Source organism: Microtus pennsylvanicus, chromosome X, assembly GCF_037038515.1.
Source record: "Microtus pennsylvanicus isolate mMicPen1 chromosome X, mMicPen1.hap1, whole genome shotgun sequence".
Lineage (NCBI taxonomy): Eukaryota > Metazoa > Chordata > Mammalia > Rodentia > Cricetidae > Microtus > Microtus pennsylvanicus.
The window spans coordinates 125,687,503-125,711,160 of record NC_134601.1 but is presented as its reverse complement, the minus strand read 5'-3'; positions in this window follow the sequence as shown (position 1 = coordinate 125,711,160).

Below are 23,658 nucleotides of genomic sequence, written 5' to 3'. Positions count from 1 at the left end.
CACTGAAAAAGCAAGATGCAACATGCCTAGCTGAGAAAAGGTACTGTGCCATGTGGCTAACATAGATAAGAATAATGGGTTAATATAAGCTACAAGAGCTAATAAGAAAACTGAGCTAATGGTCCAATCAGTTTACAACCTAATGTAGAATCTCTGTGTTATTTTTTTTGAGGGCTTGCCAGCTGTGGGGTACCAGGCAGGACAGAAACCCCAACAAGTCGGCTCCTCATGTTAAATTTGAGGACCAGAAATTTGGGCATAACAGACATAAGGTACAGAGTAGAGGCAGAGTAGAGGTAACTGAACCACTTAACAGAATGTAGATTAATAAGAATTAGTGGGACAAGCCTAAGCTAATGACCAAGCATTTATAATTAATAAGAAGTCTCCATGTCAATATTTGGGGCCAATGATCCAAAGGTAGTATCTCAAGAAAACTTGCTTCAGGGGAGAAGAAGAGAGAATGGAGAGAGGGGAACCAGGTGCAGCAGCTAGGAATCCAAAGGTCCAAAAGGGGCATGTAACCAAAATGTCTGGATTATATAGGGAAAAGCTTCTGGGGGAAGGGCAGCCCAGCCGCTGGACTGGAGACTTTGGGGCAGAGGGCATGGTATGCAAGCATACCTTACACAGAGGGACTGGGGGGTGCTGGGAGAAACTGGAGGCCAGGTCTACTTGATATTTCAAACAGGCACCTCAGCTATTTGTCCAGGTTAGAAATTTAATTATTATATAATTTTGGAGAGATAACTTAATGATAGAAAGTGTTGTTTTTGTTAAACTGATTTTGTTAGACAAACTTTAAGAGTATAATTAAAAGATTGGTTTGAGGATTGACCTGTATATAAAGATACTTTAGCCTTGGGTTAAGTGTACAGATGCTGTTAATGTTTTTTTTTTGTTTTGTTTTCTTTTTTAAATTTATTTATTTATTAAAGATTTCTGTCTCTTCCCCGCCACCGCCTCCCATTTCCCTCCCCCTCCCCCAATTAATTCCCCCCCCAGCCTGAAAAGCCATCAGGGTTCCCAGCGGACAATGAGGACTACTGACAAATCAAGAACAATGGCAATGGGTTTCTGATCCTACTGCACGCACTGGCTTTGTGGGAACCTAAGCAGTTTGGATGCTCAACTTACTAGACCTGGATGGTGGTGGGGGTTCCTTGGACTTCCCAGATGCTGTTAATGTTGAGATTGTCTAACTTTTGAAATCATTGTTAGAGGCAATATATTGTGTTGTAAGTAATGTATTTTAAACTTTAGCTATATTGGGAAGAGAAAGATTGCTTAGTGGTGTTCTTGCAGAGGTCCCAGGTTCCATTCCTAATACCCACATCAATTCTCTCTCATGCTCTCTTCCCCCCCCCCATATACTAACACTCTCACACACACAAACACACAGTCATATTTTTTATTACTATATTGATGGTGCTTAATGGTAAGTATTTTGTATATTGAAAATTGAGATGCAATATCTTCACTTTTCTGTTCTGACTCTGCTTGTTAAGATGTTGGATGTACTATATTGTAACTCATAATAAAAGAGGAAAAAGCATACATTTACTTAACCTGTTTTCATGAAATGTGTAAATTAAATGTGGCCCCTGACTGCCCAAGTTTTCAGAAAGTTGCTTTTGGAAAATAAAAAGCAGAGACTGTCAGTGTGCTTCCCACCATTCTCTTTCAGAGCAGTTATGAGAGAGGAAGGGAGACATTTTGTGAGTGTTTGAGTAGCCTGAGTAGCCTAGTTCATTGGTGTGCCAATGTGGGGCTGACTATATCCAAGTAAAACCTGAGAAAGATTGGAAAGTAATTCTAGACAGAAAAAAAGTTTAGCCACATTTTTTCAGCTGTGTGGCATGTAGCAGCTCCCTTAAGAGAGGGTTTCCTGATTCAGTAGCAGAAAAAATGTGTGGTTTTGAAAGGGCTGGTTTTTGGTCCATGCTGCTAGTGTGAACTATGGTTCTTTCAGGAGATTGAACATTTAAATTGGGTTTGTGGGCTGCATGCTGTAAGTTACTTGGTGGCAGCATGAGCCAACTGGTTATCAGAGTTGAGGTGGTGAGGACAGCTTCCACCAGGCAGTCTCAGAGGCAGTGAACAGATTTCCACCATGTTGAACTGGGTGGAGCAATCAGGCAGGGCCGTATTTGCCTTAGCAATGCCACTGCTTAAAATTTTAAGAAGCCCTTAGCATTTTAAGAAGCCTTCCTGGCCAGAAAAGGATTTCAGATATGCAAAAAGACAGATTCAGACATAAAAAACCTCTAAGTGAGTCACAATGTGTTTAAAAAATGTATGTAGGCTTGGGAGACAGAAGAAAAAGAGTAAAGAGATAATAAATATAATATAAAAGAGTACAGAAAGTCATAGATTAAAGGAGTAAAGATAATAAAATAAATATTAAACTTGTAGAAAAAGTAATAGAGTAAGAAAAATAAGACAGGTAAAGATGGAATATACACAGAGCCTAGATTATGTATATTATTGTGTTTTCTTTGAATTTTTTGACTGTAGAGGAGCTAAGAAATCAACATATATACTTTAAAGGTATCTTGTCTTCAAAAGTTTGGTCTAAGGATATATTGCTTTGGAAAAGAAGTTCTTTTCTTTCCACAGAGGATAAGAACCTGTGGAATCCTTCCAGACCTTTGTGGTTTGATGGACCAAGATCCCCCAAAAGGTCACCATGCACACCCCCAAAAATTACTTCGTTTAACAAAAATCAGTAAGCAGTTTTGAGAAAACTATGCCTAAATTCTCAAATATTGTTGAAGAATAGATAGTTATAATTATAATTTTACTTAGTTATGATCAAAGATAAAGTAGATATAAATAATGTAACTGTAATTCTTGCCTGACACTTGTTTTGTTATACGTAATTTTTATGTGTTAAAGTTAAAACCTTCCTTTTTATTTAAACAGAAAAGGGGAGGTGACGTGGGATTCTCCTCAGTATGCTGTGAATGCCATTGGTTAATAAAGAAACTGTCTTGGCCCATGATAGGGCAAAAGAGTAGAGCTAGGTGGGGAAAACTAAACTGGATGCTGGAAGAATGGAGTCAGAGAGACACCATGTAGCCCTGCTGGAGACAGACACTAGAACATTACCCAGAAAGCCACAGCCTTGTGGTGATACACAGATTAATGGAAGTGGGTTAATTTAAGATATGAGTTAGTCAGAAATATGCTTAAGCTGTTGGCTAAACTGTATTGCAAATAATATGGTTTCTGTGTAATTGTTATGGAGGTGAGCAGCCTGGAACAAACAAGCAGCCTCCTACAACATAGTTCAAATCTAACAAAATATTTAGCAAATGCTTCCTTTCTTTGTGATTCATAATATCTCATTTTGATCAGTTTCTCTGATGACTAACATTTCAGTATTCTTACCTGGTAATTGGTTTTGGAATATGACCGTACTTGTGTGTCTTTAGTTCTTATTCATATGTTGTGAAAGAACAGTGAAACCACTGAATTAAACCACTCTATTAATAGAAAGAAGAGTTTATTGGTGTCTCAAACTGCTTGATTGTCTCTCAGGGGTTGAGAACTTCAGGCAAAGGAAAAAGCCTTTTCAGTTTTAAAGAGACAAGTAGTGGCAGGAAAAGAGTTACAGGCCGGAATAGTCTTGGATTTAGCATGGCATCTTTGAACTGGAGCAGGATCTTTGGGACTTAGATGCCCTTGCAGAGGTAGCTGATGGTTGCACTGGATAAGGGAAGTAGTAGCTTTAAAAGGAAACCAGCCTTAGGAGATTGATGGAGGAAGGTCATTGGTTAATTAAAAGAAACTGCTTGGCCTGATAGGTTAGAACGTAGGTGGGTGGAGTAAAAAGAACCGAATGCTGGGAGGAAGTGAGGCAGATGCCATGCCACTGCTCCTCTCCAGGGCAGATGCGACAAAGCAAGCAGCCAGGTCAGACATGCTGAATCTTTCCAGGTAAGACTGGTGCTACACAGATTACTAAATATGGGTTAGGCAAGATAAGTCACCACCTCATGGTGCTACATATTAATTAATAGAAATGGGCCAAGCACTGTTTATATGAATACAGTTTGTGTGTTGTTATTTTGGGGAATAAGCTAGCCAGGCAGCCGGGAGCTGGGTGGCAGGAATGCAGCCCACAGCTCCATTCTACAGAATGGCCCCCAGAGGTGGATAACTGAATCCACAGAAAGCCTGAGAAAGCTTGGGAAAGAATAGAGTAAAGCATGTTTTCTTGGTAGCAGCAATTTTTTGAGTCTGCTCTGCTTGCTAGAGGCAAGCAAGCACTCTCATCTAAGAGAGGTTTCCTGACTCAGCTTTAGCTGCAAAACCCTTCAGCTCTTAAGAGGTACTGCCATGAAACACTTAAATGGTGTTGATAAAAGCCAACTGAATGCTTGTTTGTTTTCAGTTGTAGCAGCCCGCATCTCCCTACTACAGAATGGCACCTACGTGGATAACTGAATCCACAGAGAGCCTGAGAAAAGCTTGGGAAAGAATAGAGTAAAGCATGTTTTCTTGGTAGCAGCAATTTCTTGGGTCTGCTCTGCTTGCTAGAGGCAAGCAAGCACTCTCATTTAAGAGAGGCTTCCTGACTCAGCATTAGCTGCAAAACCCTGCAGCTCTTTTAAGAGGTCTGCCACGAAACACTTAAACGGTGTTGGTGAAAAGCTAAATGCATGCTTTTTGGTTTTCATCCATAGCAGGAGAAAAGTTGTGCTGTTTTAAAATGCTGGCATTCTGGTCTGTCCTGCCAGGGCAAACTCTGACTCTTTCAGGCAGGTGATACGACTACAGAGTGTTTGAGTGTGGTTTCTGAGTGCAGTGCTTTGCTTGCTTGCTGGCAGGGACCTTGAAACACCACAGAGTTGTGGCAATAAAATGGCTCCAGCAGGACCTCTGCCATGAGACTGGAAAGCTAAGGAATGGGCTGGATCTAGCTGGCAAAGCAACGGCTTTAATCCTACCCATATTGCTCAGTAATTTAAAGGCTCATGTGGTCAGAAAAAGAGAGACATATACAGTAAAGAGGGATTCAAAGACAAAAAAGCCTTTAAATAATTTACAGTGTGTTAAAAATATATGCAGGCTAAAAGTTAAAGTTCTTAAAAGTAAAAAAAAAAGGAAGAAAGAAAGTAGTTGGGTGTGGTAGTACACACCTTTAATCCCAACACTTGGGAGGCAGAGGTAGATTGACCTCTGTGACTTCAAGGTGTGGTAGCACACGCCTTTAATCCTAGTGCCTAGAAGGCAGAGACAGACAGATCTCTGTGAGTTCAAGGTGTGGTAGTACACACCTTTAATCCCAATGCCTGGGAGGCAGAGACAGATGGATCTCTGAGAGTTCAAGGACAGCCTGGTCTACAGAGTTATTCCAGGTCAAAGATAAAGAGAACCTGTCTCAAAAAGCAAAAAATAAAAGTAAAAATAAATGAAATAGAGGTTAAAATAAAGCTGCACAAAGATGGAAAATACACAGAGAATTTTGATACTGTATGCTATTATGCTCTCTTTGAATTGTTTGAATGCTGAAAAAGAAGCAATAGCTGCTAAAATATATTTGTTTATAAATGCTGCTGAACTAATCCAAGGTAGATATTTTGAAAATACCTTGAATTCAGAATTTGGATCTAAGGATATGATACTTTGGAAAAGAGATTCTTCTTTTGTTTTCACAGAGGATGAGACCCTATGGATTGCTTCTATCCCAATATGGTATGATGGACCACGCCCTCCTGAAGGATTGCTGTGAACACTTCAAACAATCGCTTCACTCTACTGCCGACTGAGATGAATCTAGTACACAGGTTATACCATAAAAGACCTGATTAACAGCGCCCCCATACATCAGGAAGCAGTTTGGAGAGAATTAACTGTGCCCATATTCCCAAATATTGTTTATAAATGTTCTTTTACATTTAAAGGGGGATATGATATAGATATGAATAGTTTGCATTGGTATGGATTTTAAGGTCAATTTTGTTAAATGTATATGTATTTTTGATCTTGACTAATGTATTGTGATTGTGTAGTTCATGTAAAAATGTAATGTATATAGGTGTTAATGGATAATCATTAATAATAATCAAGCTTGTAGTCATGTTAGTTAGATTTTCTAGACATATCTTAATTTAAGATATGAGTTAGCCTTGGCATTCTATCAACTAATATGACACTAATTAAATCTGTCACTTTAAAACAAAACTAAGAAAGAAATCAACTTTCAGGGGCCCATTTTAACAAATGCTCTTGTATTATAAATTTGTTGAAGATACAGTTTAAGGTAATTCTCAGTCTTAATATTGTACAAAATAAAGTATTAAGATTGGATCTTTTCAACATTATAGAATGGTTGCTTAGCTAGTCAACATTCTAGCATAGATAGGAGAGGGCCACCATCCCCAACTGAGGAATTATTGACAGTTGATGTTTCTGGGGAAGGGAGAGCCAGTTTTCTTTAAGAGCATGGCCCCTGGTAGGCCAATGGCACTCCAGTGGATGGCCCCATTGCTATGAGTATATGGTAAGCACAGTTGGACTAAGTAAGTTATTTTAATAAAAAAGAAATAATCAGTTCTAAGGAGATGAATCTTGGAAGAGCTGCAGAGGAATAAGAGGTGAACATGACCAAACTACATTGTATGAGATTCTCAAAGAACTAGCAAAATATTAAAACTTGTTGCTTAATGTTTATGTCTACAGTTACCATTTTTATGAAATTTCAGAAAACTAATATAAAATAGAACAAAAATAAAATGGTGCAGCTATGCCAAAACTTAGGTTTTAACTATCTCACCCTTTTGAACTCAAACAAATAGGGTGATTTGTATATTCAAGTCACTACCTATGGTATTTGAATGAGAAATGTCCCCCATACTTTCTGACAGTTGAATTCTTTCTATATGGGGAGGTCTAAGAGGTGTGACCTTCCTGGAAGCAATATGTCACTTGGGGTGGGCTTTCAGATTAGAAGGATATGTGATCTTAACATCCAGTTCCTGCTGCCATCCCTACTCTTGGTGTCATGCTCCTACTTGGCCATCAGGAACTCTTATCTCTTCCTTAAGTTGCCTTTGATCATGGTGGTTTATTACAAGAACAGAAAGTAACTAATTTACTATCCTTTGACAGGTATAGCTTTTAAGAATGGAAATTAAAGACGTGGATTTCAGGAAACTTCCTGACCTAGCAAATATTATCACCTTACACAGGATATTTTGCCTAATCTTCAAGAATTAAGCAGCAAGATATTTATCATACCTTGTCTGTGAATGTTGTGTAAACCGTTGCTTGTGGGGAGGAGGCAGTCCTACAAGTGGGCTCTACATATGTAGGCAATTTCACCCATCCCTATGGCCATCATCAGCATCTGCATATACACATGTGAAAGTCATTGGAATATAGCAAGTCCCTCAGAAACACATGGAGAGAAGAGTTTGAATGCCAGCTGTTTATTTAGGCAAAGGCCCCAGAGAATTGCTGCTATCAAGCAGAATGTCACTGTGGCAAACTATGCTTAAATCAAACAGGGCACTCCAAGTACATCTAGATAACACAGCTATTTCTGAGTTACCCACCTGGCACATGAAGGAATTCCCATCACCCTAGGTTGAGGATGCTTCCCAAAATATGGCCCTAATTGCTATTGTTATTTCTGTTGCAAAATTGTACTTGAAAACCAGAGAACTCTCTCTCTCTCTCTCTCTCTCTCTCTCTCTCTCTCTCTCTCTCTCTCTCTCTCTCTCACACACACACACACACACACACACACACACACACACACACACACACAAGTATTTGCAGTTGGATCTACTTGATTGCCAGGGTTACACTGAAATAGTAAGGTTGAAAAGCCTACAGCTTTTGTCATGAACTCATTTACCTTACTGGGAGAATCTGGATCCAAACAGAATTCCAGAGGCTGTCTAAATCCAGGAAGTATACCTAGAAAACTTCTAGGCTATGGAAAAGAGGATAAAGTGGTAAATTGTTTGATTAAAACATGGATGTAGTGATGAGGCTAGTAGGCCTGCTTTTCGTTTCGTCCATCATGGCTAGCTTTATACCCGAAATAACAACACGCAAATTGTATTAATTTACACACTGCCTGGCCCATTAGCTCTAGCCTCTTACTGGCTAACTCTTACATCTTGATTAACCCATTTCTAATAATCTGTGTAGCACCATGAGGTGGTGGCTTACTGGGAAAGATTCAGCATGTCTGACCTGGTGGCTGGCTCCATGGCATCTGCCTCATTGCCTTCTACCCAGCATTCTGTTCTGTCTACTCCGCCCACCTAATTTTCTGCCCTATTAAAAGGCCAAGGCAGTCTCTTTATTAACCAATGAAAGTAACACATAAACAGATGACCCACCTACATCACATGGAAGAGAGGAGACACATAACCTATGTGTTAGTTTGAATGATGCGTGTCACCTATACTCTATGGTATTTGAATGCTTGATTCTCAGTTAGAGGCCCAGTTTGGAAAGTGTGGCCTTGCCATAAGTATGTCACTGGGGGCAGGTCTTGAGAGTTGAAAACTTGTGTCAATTTAAGTTTGCCCTCCCTGCTTCCTGTTTTTGGTGTGAAATGTCTGTCCATAGCTTCCAGCTATAGCCAGCATGTCTGCTCTGCTGCTTACTATCCTAACCATTATGTATCCAAATCCTCAGGAGCTGTAAGCCCAAAATAAATTCTTTCCTCTACAAGTTAGCTTGATCATGATATTTTATCAGAGCAATGTAAATATAACTGAGAGATCCTATGACCTATAATGTATCTCCCATGTGCATCCAGAGAACAAATTTTTTATTATAGAAGTCTTGGTAATGGGGGGAAAGGAAAACAATTAACAACCATCTGTTGTTTAAAGAAAAATGTAAAAACGAAGGTGTAAATGGAGACTGCTAAAGAAAAAGATGCCAGGAACTTACTGGTAAGCCACAACCTTGTGGCAATGCACATATTACTAGAAATGGATTAATTTAAGCTATAAGAGCTATCTAGGAATTCCTTGAGCAGTTGGTCAAAGCAACTTCTTCGTTAACCAATGGAAATAAAACATATTCACAGCATACAGAGGGGAATCCCACATCAGGAAAATGTTGAATGATGACTCTAGATATCATGCATATAATGCTTAAGACATACAAAACAGCATTATATATTGTTTCTGGATGTGTAAGCCTTCTCACATGTTGTTGGCGTTTCTATCCCACCCTGTTTCCATAGTTGTTAAGTCCCAAAGAAATCACTCAGAGGTATACATTAATTATAAACTGATTGGCCCAAATATGAGTGAGTACATCCCATGTTCCTCTTTTTGGGTCTGGCTTACCTCACTCAGGATAGTGTTTTCTATTTCCATCCATTTGTATGCAAAATTCATGAAGTCCTTGTTTTTTATTGCTGAGTAGTACTCTAATATGTATAAATTCCATACTTTCTTCATCCATTCTTCCATTGAAGGGCATCTAGGTTGTTTCCAGGTTCTGGCTATCACAAACAATGCTGCTATGAACATTGTAGAGCATATACTTTTGTTGTATGATAAGGCCTCTCTTGGATATATTCCCAAGAGTGGTATTGCTGGGTCCAGGGGTAAGTTGATCCCGAATTTCCTGAGAAACCGCCATTGAGACAATGGGGATGTTCTATTGGGAACTCACCAAGGCCAGCTGGCCTGGGTCTGGAAAAGCCTGGGATAAAACCGGACTCTCTGAACATAGTGGACAATGAGGACTACTGAGAACTCAAGAACAATGGCAATGGGTTTCTGATCCTACTGCACGCACTGGCTTTGTGGGAGCCTAGGCAGTTTGGATGCTCAACTTACTAGACCTGGATGGAGGTGGGGGTTCCTTGGACTTCCCACAGGACAGGGAACCCTGATTGCTTTTCGGGCTGGGGGGGAGACTTAATTGGGGGAGGGGGAGGGAAATGGGAGGCGGTGGCAGGGAAGAGACAGAAATCTTTAATAAATAAATAAATTAAAAAAAAATAATAAACTGATTGGCCCATTCACTCAGGCTTCTTATTAACGCTTATAATGTATATAAGCCCATTATTCTTGTCTATGTTAGCCACATGACTCAGTACCTTTTTCAGTGGGGCAGTCCCATCTTGTTTCTTCTCTGTCTGGACAGGACTGCGGAGGAATGGGTTTCCTTCTTCCCAGAATTTTCCTGTTCTCATTGACCCACCTCTACTTCCTGTCTGGCTACTGGCCAATCAGCATTTATTTAAAATATAATTGACAGAATACAGACCATTCTCCCACACCTCTCATAGGAATGATGAACCCAATATTGTCAAAGGTTACCTCTCAAGTCTAGTAAGAAGGGGCCACTTGCTGCTTCCTGGCTGCCCAACTAACTTAGCCCCAAAAGAATCACACAGAAACTCTATTCATTAAATCACTGCTTGGCCCATTAGCTCTAGCTTCTTATTGGCTAACACTTACATCTTAGTTTAACCCATCACCATTAATCTGTGTATCACCACAAGGTTGTGGCCTACCAGCAAAGTTTCAACATATCTATCTCCAGCAGCAGCTCCATGGCATCTGTCTGACACTGCCTTTCTCCTCCCATGCTATAGGTCAAGCCAGTTCTTTATTCACGAAACAATAAAAGCAACACATAGACAGACAGAGGGTCCTGCCACACCACTCAAGTACATGTGAAACAGATGAGATGAAATAGGGAGGACACAGGGGACTTGACCTTCATCAAGATTATTTTGTTTTTAAATTATCTGGAATAATTATGGTACAATTTTTTGTGGGTTCATGAAAGTTCTTTAAAAATACTCTGTACATTTTTTATGCCCAAAATATTTCTCCTCTTTCTCTTCTTCTATGTTCTTTAGACAGGGACTTACTGAAGCCCATGATGACATGGAACTCAAAAAAAGGATCAGTCTGGCCTCTAACAGATGACTTCCTCTTGTCTGAAACATTTCATATTAAAACTAAAAGGGGGAAAAAAGCAAAGAATCAATTTAATTTGTATCTTCTGTAGTTTTCTCATATTTTAGAAAATAAAATTATTCAATTGAGTTGTGGATATGATTTATTCCTGCAATAGAATGTATGTTTGAACTTTGAACTTTACAGTTTAAAGTGTAAATTCTCCTGTTTTAATATTTGAATTCTGAAGTTGTATATGCTGTGTGACTGTATGCACTTAAAATATAATCAGTTCTTTTCCATTCATTCTCAGATTTGAGGGACAGGGTATACATTCAGCAAGATGTCAGGCATTATTATCTGAGAGTATGTTTTCAGTGGAAGCTGTCTGTCAGTAGCACCGAACATAAAATACGGACCCAGCTAAAGAAAGGGAAAGAATTAATGGTCTTTAAGACTTTGATTTTGGAATTTTATCTGAGTGTGCACTGAATGTCTGTGACATTCCAAATATCTGGGTGAAAAGCAATAAAACAAAGATCAGGTCAGGACTCATTATTAGTTACCTGCTGAGGTCATCGGGTAGATCACATGACTGATAAATCAGCACTGACTTGTCCAGTCTCTTTAGAACAACCTGGCCTCCAGATTTCTCCTGACCCCTTTAGAGTGAGAACAGCCTCAGGAAAAGCAGAAAACAAACTAAGTTTGTCTTTGGTCTGCCCTCTTCAGTACTTCCTTGTAAGACAGAGCATGAGTTAACAAACTTTTAAAAATAGGTACTATATTCGCTGGGTTTTTTTTTTTTTGCAATTCAAAACTTACAGAAGAGTTTGCAGCAATAAGTGTTCACCACATTTCTTCTCTAAGCACCATATCTTTAACTTAGTGGCAGCCAACATTGGCAGATGTTTTATGTACCATTCCAAAAATATGTTAGTGCTATGCACAAAAATATGTGAGATATATATATATATATATATATATATATATATTGCACACATTTCTGGACCTTATGTTTTTCATTGAATATATGTCTTGGATATTGCATCATACTCATACTAGTATCCTAAAACTTTCTCATTTGTAAAACTAAAGCGTAATATTCTCTTGTATAGATGTATTGTAAGTTATTTAAATAGTTCCTTCCTAATAGGCATAGAAGTTATTTCAAATATTTGGCTATTACAAGTAATGCTGCAATAATCTTCACATGTGCTAGTGTTTAGAAAATAAATTCCCAAAAGTAGAAATGCTAGGTCAAAAGGTATAGTATTTGTAGTTATGACAAAAATCACCAGATTGCCCTCTATAAAAGTGATACTAGTTTATACTCCCACCAGAAATGTATGGGAGTAATTATTTTCCCCAAGTCTCCTTAGTAGTCTTTTATCAAACTTATTTTTACGTTTGCTGAGTTCATACAAGAGAAATGCTATCTTAATGTGTGTGCATTTCTTTCATTACTTTAATCTGATAACAGTTGTTTTTGAGCCATGTGGAAGTGACACACACTTTTAATATCAGCACTTAAGAGCCAGAGACAGGTAGAGCTCTATGAGTTCAAGGCCAGCCTGGTCTACAGAGGGAATTCCAGGACAGCCAAGAATATGAGAAGCCATGTCTCACAAAAAGTTGTTTTTGACATGGGAAATCTGTTTTGTGGAGTACCAGAAGTCTGCTTGGTATAGGACCTTGAATCTGGATAAATTTTGACATACTTTTAGTGCAATGCTGAGTCCCCAGTGAAGGGAAGAAAAATTATAAATATAGAGTGGTGTTAATAATAATAATAATAATAATAATAGAATTAACAAGAATTCTCACAGTCGGGACATGGTCAAGAAACTGTCAGAAATATTCTTTGAATGAGTTCCACTATTTTTTCAGGAAAGGATGGACAGAACAGAAAGATGGATATCAATTCTGGAGCTTATGGAAAGTAAGGGCGCTGACACTTAAACCCTTATATTGATCCAGGCCCCTAAGAAGAGTTTCTGAGTGAAAAATAGAATTAGTAATAATAAGAATTCAGGAAAAGAAATGTTTTAAGAGCCACCACCTCAGCCAGAGCCAACGAAAATCACAAACTCACACATGAAAGTAACATTTAGAAAATTCAAAGTTAATAAAGCATTATGCAATCTATTTCTGGATGTATTTTTTATGTTTATGTTTATTTAACATATCCTTTAGAGTTTGGTTTATCTTTTTATAACTGCCTGTCCTATAGGATTGTGCGGTATACCTGTAATATGCCTTATATTACAATAAGCAAAAAATTGATTCATTTTCTTAGAGAAATATGCTGGAGCATTGTCAGTCTTTATTTGTGCAAGTATATTCATGATGGCCATAACTTTTAGAAAATGTATGATTACCATATCAGCCTTTTCCAAACTCAAAGTATTTGCTCACTGAAAATATGAATAGGTATCAATGGTGTGGTATACATATTTTAGGTTTCCAAATTCACAAAATGGAACTCATCCATCTGCCAGATTTCATTCCTCTTAGTACCCTTTGGATTACTTCCTGCAAGTAGTGGTATTTGGTTTTATAAACAAAAAGTAGGGCATTTCCTTATAATCTCCTTGACTTGTTGCCATGCAATAAAAAAGTCATTTTTTAAACCTTTGCTACTGACATGACTTTTGTGAAATTCTGAGGCCTTCAGCACATTTACAAGCAATAATTGATCAATTTCTGCATTATCTTATGCTAGAAGGTCTGATAGACCCATATGGGATTGGATGTGTATTACATATATGAAATGATGCCTATATTGTTTATATATTGTACCTGAATAAATATTGTAATTATAAATATTTTATTGTACTTGAATAAATAATGAAGTTAATTCTTTTGACTTATATTGTACCTGATTATATATTATACCTGAATAAATAATAACATCAATTCTTTATCATCTGGTATATATTTAGTGGTTTCAATTTATAAAACAGCTTTCTACATATTGCAAATCAGTAATTATGTTGAGAAGTTCTTTAAAATGCCGTAGTACCAAGAGAATAGCAAATAATCCTCACTTTTGGACGGAATCATACAGGTTTTCTTCCATTTTACTTAAATTTTCTGATTTGTTACTTGCCTTTCCTGATCTATTCGCATCAGTATAGAATGTAGGGGCTCCAGTTATTGGTATGTTCCATACAATGAGAGGAAAGATCCAATTAGCTCTCTTTATAAGTTGAATTCTTTTGCATTTGGGATAGTTGTTGTTAATATCTCCCACAAAATTACTACAAGCTCTTTTCCAGGCTTCACTTCCATCCCAAAATTTATTGATTTCATCATTATTGAAAGGTACTGTAATTTCTGCTGAGTCTCTTCCTGTGAATTGACAAAGTCTCAATTTTCCTTTTATAATTAACTCAGAGACTTCTTCGCATAAGTTTTTAATTTTTTACTTGGTTTATGTGGTAAAATGGGCCATTCTAAGATAATATCTTTCCTCTGCATTAAAATTCCTGTAGAGAAATGTGGAGGGGAATATGACCAGAATACAGTTAAGATTCAGACCCACATGATCCACATGTGTTTTCTGTAATTTCACTTCAATCAAAGTCAATTCTCTCTCATCTTCAGTTGATAATTCCCTACAACTATTTAAGTCCTTGTCACCATCTAAAGTTTTGTTTAAAGAATCAGTTCATTGTGTTTTATCCTAATAGTGGGCAGTAGCTGGGAAGTCTCCTAGCAGTCTTTGGAAGTCATTAAGAGTTTGCAATCGATTTCTCTTAATTTTCACTTTTGGGGTCTAATTTCCTGTACACCTATTTTATAACATAAATAATTAATAAAATCTCTTATTTGTATTTTTCAGGAGCAAATTGCAATCCCCAACAAGGAAAAAAACTTTCTTTACTTCTTCAATTATTCTTTCTAAAGTATCTACATTTGAATAAGATAGCAAAATGTTGTCTATGTAAAGGCTTAACTATAGATTCAAGAAATTGCTTACATATCATTTCCAATGGCTGACTTACAAAATATTGGCACAGAGTGGGGCTATTTAACATTCTGCATGGGAGAATCTTCCATTGATATCTTTTAGCAGGCTGAGAATTATTATAAGTAGGCACTGCGAATGCAAATTTTTCTCTATCTTTTTTTTGTAAAGGTATAGTAAAGAAACAATCTTTTAAATCAATAACTATAAAAGGCCATCATTTAGGCAATAGGGAATGCAAAGAAATTCCAGTTGTAGAGAGGGCATTACCTGAATCCCCTTATTAACAGCTCTTATATCTGTTACCATTCTTTATTTTCCAGATTTCTTTTTAACAACAAATACAAGAGAATCCCAATGGCTGGATGATTCAATATGCTGAACATCTAGTTGTTCCTATACCAGCTGTTCTAAAACCTGCAGTTTCTTTATTGTTAAAGGCCTTGCTTAACCCAATGTGTGCCAGCTGGATGGTGGTGGTGATCACCTTTAATCCCAGCACACTGGAGGTAGAGACAGGTAAACCTCTGTGAGTTTGAGGCCGGCTGGTCTACAAACGCTAGTTCCAGGACAGGCTTCAAAGCTACAGAGAAACCCTGTCTTGGAAAGCAAATTAAGAAACAAAAAAGAAGTGTGCCAAAATATCTGCTTTATGGTTTCTCCTGAATTTTTTGATCTCCCTTTTATCATTGTTCTATTATTCAGAGAAGTGTGGTTTCTTACAATAGGCATTAGGTACTTTAATTTCTCTGGGAAGGAGTTTTCTCTATGATGGCAGGAAATGATTGAACTGGATTTGGCATATAGGCTGAATTTCACATAGGGGCCTACGAGAGGCCCCTCAGAGAGTTTTCCAATGGCAAATGATTACCTTGAATATTCCTTTGTTGACCTACATTCATTAGTCCAATGCCTGGTTTTGTTATACCGTCCATATAACCCAGATGGGTGGGGCATTATCAATGAATTATTCTTTTTTTTTGTTTTTTTCGAGACAGGGTTTCTCTGTGGCTTTGGAGCCTGTCCTGGAACTAGCTCTGTAGACCAGGCTGGTCTCGAACTCACAGAGATCCGCCTGCCTCTGCCTCCCGAGTGCTGGGATTAAAGGCGTGCGCCACCACCGCCTGGCTGAATTATTCTTAGAAAAAAACATTGTTTCTAGGAATGCCCTGTTTGCAATCCCTTTTAAGGTTATCTTGTTGGAAACAATTATAACACTGTACATTTTGATTTTTACTCAAACTTCTGGAAATCACCTCTCCTATCCATGCATCATCATGTTCCTGAGATTCTATATTAATTGTATATTGGATCCATTCCTCCAAAGGTTCTGACTTTGCTTTTAATGGCCTAATTATCTTTTTTCATAAAAGCCAGGTATTCAATTATTATTTGTCTAATTTCTCAATTTGGTATTATTCTATTTATTGCTGATGTCAATCTTTGTAAGAAATCTCTAAAGGCTTCTTTTGGGCCCTGCATAGTAAATGGCTCAATTTTCTTTCCTATTTCTCCAGTTCTGTCCCAAACATTCAAATATGCTGCATGGCATAAATCCAAGGTGTTATCATCATATACAGCCTACCTTTCTATAGTAGCATAGCTTCCTTCACCAAGATTTGATTTGGGGAAATTTCCCTACCTCTAGCTTTAGTTCATTGTTCAGCAATCTTAGCCTAGTCTCTGAACCAGGTACTCTATTGTAATTGTGTACCAGTATCTAAAACTCCATTAACAAAATATTTCCAGGCATTAGGGATAATTCTATAAAAAACTGACCATGAGTTTACATACCACTATAATTAATGATATAGTGAAAACATTTCAGAAAAGTAGAATAATAAAGAAAAATTAGAGTTAGTTAATTCTAAAGTTTCTGAGTTTCTTTTGAAAACAAGTTAGCATGTTGGTCAAATTTATATCTTGTTAAATATTCATGGTAAGATTTTAAAGTTATAGCTTCTAAGCTAATAGAAAGTTGAATATAATTCAAGTTATCTAAAAATAACAAAAGTCTCCTTTTTATGACTCAGTAGAATTCTTCAGTTATTTTTTAAAGATCCTACACATTTACCATTAAGTTCATTTTTATATCTATCTATCTATCTATCTATCTATCTATCTATCTATCTATCTATAAATTTTAATAGTTTTGATTTGAATGAGAATGGCTCCTATAGGATTATATATTTGACTACTTGGTCTCCAGTTTGTAGGAGTGCTTGTGAAGGATTAGAAAGTGTGGCATTGTTAAAGGGTATGTGTCACAGAAACAGGAATTGAGGTTTCAAAAACCTCCCTCTATTCCCCAGTACTTTCAGTCTCCTGACAGAGTGTAACTGTTCCTGTCACCATGCCTTTGCTCCACTTTCATGAACTCTAATCTTCTATAACTATAAGAAAAATTAAACATCTTCTTTTTAAGTTGTTGTGTCAATGATGCTTTTTCACAGCAATAAAAAAGTAATAACACAGATATATACACACATATTATGAATCAAATCATTTTTTCTTGCAGTTTCTTGTAGGTGTGGGGAAAGTTATTTAATCAGAAAACATTGCATAAAAATATTTTTCCTATGGGAAAGAATTAGTATAACACTTTACTTTTTTGTAATAACACAATTTGAGAATTGTCAAGGCCAAAAAACTAAATAAATAATAATCTATGGGATATTTTAATTGAAAATGCATTATGGTACTTCTAGTAATTTATATTTTAAAGCACATACAATAAATTCAAAAATAATTTTAATTATTATTGATTAATTTTGTATTTATCCTTATCATGGATTACTTATAACAATTTTGTATTTTTATTTAATCTGATTTTCACATTATACTTTGTCCAGTGAATTGACTAATTCATCATTTTCACTAATTTGAGGCAGTCATTGTATTAGATACTGAAATTTAGTGACCTTTTTATATTTACATTGCTACCACATGTCAATTATTGTGATTTTATAATGTGTTTTAATGTATCTTTGAGCAAGTTTTCCATTATTCTATTTTAAAAGAAGCTTTCCATTTTTTATTGTTTAGTTTTCCACATCAGCTTTAGATATTCTATTAAAAATTATTGGTGTTTTTGTTAAGATATTTTTATATTTTTTTATTTAATCCAGGGCAAATGATAACTTTAGACCTCTGTTTAACAATTGTTCATTGGACATTTATTATGTGTCTAGAGAATTTTGAACATAGGGACAAAACAGTGAACAAAACACAAAAAATAATGTTCTTACAAACATATCATTTTAGGTGGGAAAAGCAATAAACTTGAAAAATAAAATATAAAACTTCAGTATCTTACCTGGTCAAAGAACTAGAGAGACTACTAAAGTCAACATAAGTTAGTAGGAGTGTGGCGAGGATGGGTATAATTTTGAGAAAACTGTCCAGGGATAGTTTCATCATGAAGGTGCATTAAAATAAAAACATGACTAAAAGAAAAAGCCATGTGCAGTATTTAGGAAGAGAACTTAGGCAGAGAGAAGAGTCAATATACAAGTCTACAGCCCTGCAACTTTCAAGTCTGAATCCTAAAGTGTTCGAGGGACAAAGAAGCAGTCTGGTTAGATCAACACTCGCCAGGGCAGCAGATACGACACTGTCTAGAGTTCATGAATGTTTAATAATTAACTCTCACAAACAATCCTGAAATATAGACTTTTCCAGTTTCTACCACATAAATACTTCCACCATAGCAGATTTCAAGCCACTAGTGTTGTCCCTGAAAATGAATGGGAAAAGTTCACATAATTGACTTCTTTAATCTTGTGAGAGTCAACTCAAACAGAAATGAGTGCTATAGAGTTTAAGTCTTGTTTGAGTATGTCCCCTCAAGGGTTGGTGTGTTTAAATGTAATCCCCTTTCTGAGTTATTAACAGGGTGGAAATTTAATCTGACCATGTTGTTTAAAGATGAAGCCTTTAGGTGTTGATGGGAATTAGATAAGATCTTTGAAGTGGAACACCCCCCTATCAAATATTGTGTTTCTTTAAGAAAAACAAGAGAGGGGCTAGAGAAATGGCTTTGTGATTAAGAGTACTGGTGGCTTTTCCAGCGGACCTGGGTTCAATTCCCAGCACCTACATTGTGGCTCACAATTCTTTGAGTCCTAGGGGATCCATTCTCTTTTTACCTCTGTCCTTTGTGGCCACCAGGCATTCATGTGGTGCACAAACATCCATGTAGACAAGACACCCATACTGATAAAATTAAACGAAAGTTTAAAAAGAAGAAAAAATGGAGCACTCATGGGCACCCTGTCTCATCATACAATACCCTGAAGCTCCTTAGGGTTCTGCCAGCAAGAAGTTCATCACAACATATGAACTTTTAATTTTGTATTTCTGGAACCCAATCTCTCTTTTTGTTTAAAACTTACTCAGCTGCAATCTTAAAGTATTTGCATCAGAACACAGACCAATACACATGGCATTAGGTAATTTATTGAAACTATGTGAAGCTTTAGATGCATACCAGGTGGACTATAAGGAGAGAGGAATCATCAATCCAGTAGTGATCTTGCAGAAACCGCTATCCTTACATCATAACCTAACAACGTCCTAAGGTTGCTCAAGAAGAACCATATTGAGTTTCCTGCACATGGCAAGCAAATCATGTTACTTTTCATTACCTTCAAGTTTTGGGCCAAGTGATCTGTTTGGCAGTCTCTTAAGAAGTTCCATGTAACATCCTAGTTACAATGGAATCTAAAAACATCTTCACGTCTTCAGCTTTTCTGTGACAAATGTGTGAAAGGTATATTTCACTGGCTAGATAAATAATCTTCAAAAATTCCCTTATTTCTATGAATTGTAAAGTTTTTTGAAAACTTTTTTGCTTTTAAATAAGTTTCAGCTGTGTCATGGTGGCACATGCCTTTAATCCCAGCACTCAGGAGGCAGACGCAGGCTGATCTCTGTGAGTTTGAGGTCAGCCTGGTCTACAGAGTAAGTTCCAGGACAGGCTCCAAAGCTACACAGTGAAACCCTATCTTGAAAAACAACAGCAACAGCAACAACAAAGTTTCAGTTGCATAGTTGCCAAGATAGTAGAAAGAATTCTCATATAATCTTCACCCAGCCTTTCACAATTTTGACATTGTAAATAATTATGACATGGGTCATGATTAATTTCTCATAATATCTAAATAACAAAGGCTGGACTTTAGAAAATGGTGAGCTTTATGGTTTGAATGTAAATTCTCCTCCATGGGTTCATGGTTTGAGCATTTGGTCTCCAGATGGGTGGACTATATCACAATGTTATGGAACCTATAGGAAGTGGAGTTTCACTGGAAGAAATGGATCACTGGGGGTAGTCCTTGTGATTTTAGAATTGGTCCCTGCTTCTTATCTGTCATCTGATTCCTGCCTTGGACACAATATGCCTAGTCACCTCAGAGTCGAGCTGTCATAATTTCTATACCACCATGCCCTGCATCTCTCTAACCTGTAAGCCAAAGTAAACCCTTCTTCCCTTAAGTTGCTTCTTTTAAATTTTTGTTAATTTTATATTTTAAAATTTCCATTGCTTGTTGTCAGAAGTTTAGACATAGCAAAGTGCAAAGCAACTAAAATAGTGTTATCTATGCTCATAGAGCATATCATTAATAAATACATTAAAATTTCAACATCAGGGGCTTTCTTTGGTCTTTGCATCTGATCTTGCTATATATTGATGTGAAGGCTTCTGTTGTTCACATGGCTTCATGTGGACCTCATTTTGGCTTACTATTTCTCTTTAGTGCCAATAAATATCCTTGAATAATGTGTGAAGGTCATAATTGGAATGTGAGGTGCTACCCAGTGACTCAGTTCCTGCTGTATAATGCTGCTCATAGTAAGTGTAATTCCAACATAAAAAGATCTTGTATTTATAGACTGAGTTGAAGAAAAGACCCTTAGCTTCTAAAGCTAGATGTTCAACTTATTTATTCTAGTACACTGTAGAGTACAGTAGGCGTTTGGCTGCCCTGTGTCAGTGTGAGTGTGAGAAACTGTGGAGATGCAAATGCAACAGGCTTTGCTTGGAGCCTGAAACTGCACACTTCTAGTGAGCTCCTGATGATAATCACTGCTGTTGTTCCACAGATCGCACTTTAAGTCACAAGGGTACGAGAATGGTGCTTTATTGGCCATGATGCTGTTTTTGTAGACACTAATAAAGGAACCATCTTTTCCATAGTTGATGAGAACCTTAAGGCAGGCTGGAATCATATGAAGACTCTAGCTGGTGCTGTCTTTTAGTATGAATTTAAATACTCAGCTTGTGTATTTCTCGTTGTACATAGGAATAATCTTCAAACAGTTAAATATTACAAATTATGTGTTTGACTTAAATGGCCCACTATGATCATTTAAGTCTCTGTGATCCTAGAGATGGAGTAACCCAAAATTCATGAAGTATTTTACAACATGGAAGAAATGAATTTGTTGAATTTAACCTGAAATAATCCTTCATAGTTCCTTATTATATTAAGGACAGTACATGGGGTGTAATGAATTATCTGGAGTTGGAAATCTAACTTGACATTTCATAGAAGACTTTTATTTATTTTGATTATACTCACAGGCTAAATATTTTGAGACTTCATGCCTCTTGAAGGCTAGGCTAACCTTGAACTTGCTTTATAAATAAGAAGAACCTTGAATTTATCGTCCTCCTGACCCCATTTCTTGATGCTGAAATTACAGGCAGGTACCAATACCAGGTTTATGCAGTGCTGTGGACTGAACTCAGTGTCTCATGCATTCTACCACCAAGCTACATTTCTAGTCTCTCAGAGGTCAATTGGTTAAGGAGATCACAATCACGTGCTATTACAGAAGATAAAAATGAATATTAAAAAATTAAATCAATCCTCAATGTCATCAAAAGAATTAGAGAATTAGCTTTGCAACTCCTTTAAAATTGTAAAGCAAGAGTGAACGTTTGACTAGGAACAGCTCATGAGCCTTGAAATAGAAATGACTATTCGTATAAAAGCACAATTTAAATTTAGGGATAAAACAACTGTTTTCAATTCAGACATTATGGCATACTCTTGCAATCCTAACACTTGAGAAGCTGATGCAGAAGGATGGAGAGGTTGAAGCCAATTTGGCCTACATAATAAGAGCCTGTCTACAAAGAGATAAATCAAAACACCAACCATTTTGCATCAGATGTACTATAAATTTTGTGTGTTTGTATGTTTCTATTTATTTTAAAGGCTCAGAATTTTCAAGCCATATGTACCATATCTATTTTATGTAACCTATTAACCCCAACTATGGAGAGTAGAATCCCTGTATTAACTCAAACATCACAAAATGTTCAAGGCTACCACTCCTTAGAATTTATCCCTATAGTCACTCTGTTACCTGGGAATGTTTCTAAGACTATCAAATACTTGAATGTTATGAGAGGTAAGAACTATGCTCTAGGGGACATTCATTGCTGAAATAAATTGAGCTGGATAATTATGTAAGAGTCTAGATATATTTGTGAAACAAAATGTGGGCCACTGACCATGAACTGATAGTAATGGAATGAAGACACTTTAACAGGGCCTCCCTCTATTCAAAGAGAACAGTATGCTTGCCATTTAAAGCAAAGAAGGCATGGGGTAGAAATGTGAAGGTTACAGAAGACTTCTTTCTCTGAATAAGAAAGGCTCAGTTTGTAAACCATTCTCTCAATTACCAGTATGATAATTCATTACAATGGTCTATTGGTTTCATACTGCTATGTTGCCATTTTTTTAAAAAAAAAAAACTTGGTAACTTAAGACAATACACAATGCTTATCTTACAGTTTCTTTAGGACAGGAGTTAGCACCAATGAGATGGCAATCAAGTATTGTTGTAAATAAGAGGCTTTTTCTGGGGGGAAGAATCTGCTTTCCAGCAACTTCTGCCTATTCCTAGACATCCCTTCCTAATGGTGGTATACTCAACATCTGCCTGCGTGTTGGGTAGACACTGCCCTAAGGTTTCGGAGGCTACTGACAGCTCTCTGACACATGACTCCATAAGTGGTTCACAACATGGTTTTCCTTTCTTCCCAGACAGTAGGAAAAGGTATATTGTCCTTACTGTAGAGATGAGGAAACTGAGGCCAGGAGGATTTGCCTAACTTGCTCTGTGGTTAACAGCATTAAGAACAAAGTCAAGAGTAAAATCCAAATCCAGGATTTTCACCAAACCTCCCCACTAAATTTCATGTTTACTCTTTATAGAGCCAGGTTTTTGTTGTTTATTTTGTTTTTCTTGTTCTGCTCCTTTTTTTTCCCCAAATAAACCAGGATTTTCTGCCCAGTCTGCAGTGGTGGTTCCTGCTATGGTCATTATACCACTCAGCTTGTTAGACATTCTTCAGTCTCTGTCCACAAAACAGTGCTTGGCAAGCTGTGTTTTCCTCTCAGTTGAGGCACATCAGTTTCATGTTCTCATGTGTATTAAATGACAGCTCACACCCCTTGGAGTGACTGGCAGACAGCTTAGCAGTGATTGTTATGCAATGAGTTTCCATATGATCCCCTTTCACAAGGACACAGATCTTAGCATTTGACAGTTAGTAGGCATCTTGAACAGAATCTTATTATTGATGATAATCTTCTAGTCAAGGGGGTAATGAAAAGTAAAGCAAAATAAAGAGCACTTTACTCCTGTCACCAGGGAACTATAGATTTCTTTCTTGGTCTTCTAAGGTGTGATGGTATTGTCCACTGTCTCATAATGATTCCACAGTGGATTACTTTTGTTAATTTTGGTGTGCCTTACTGTATC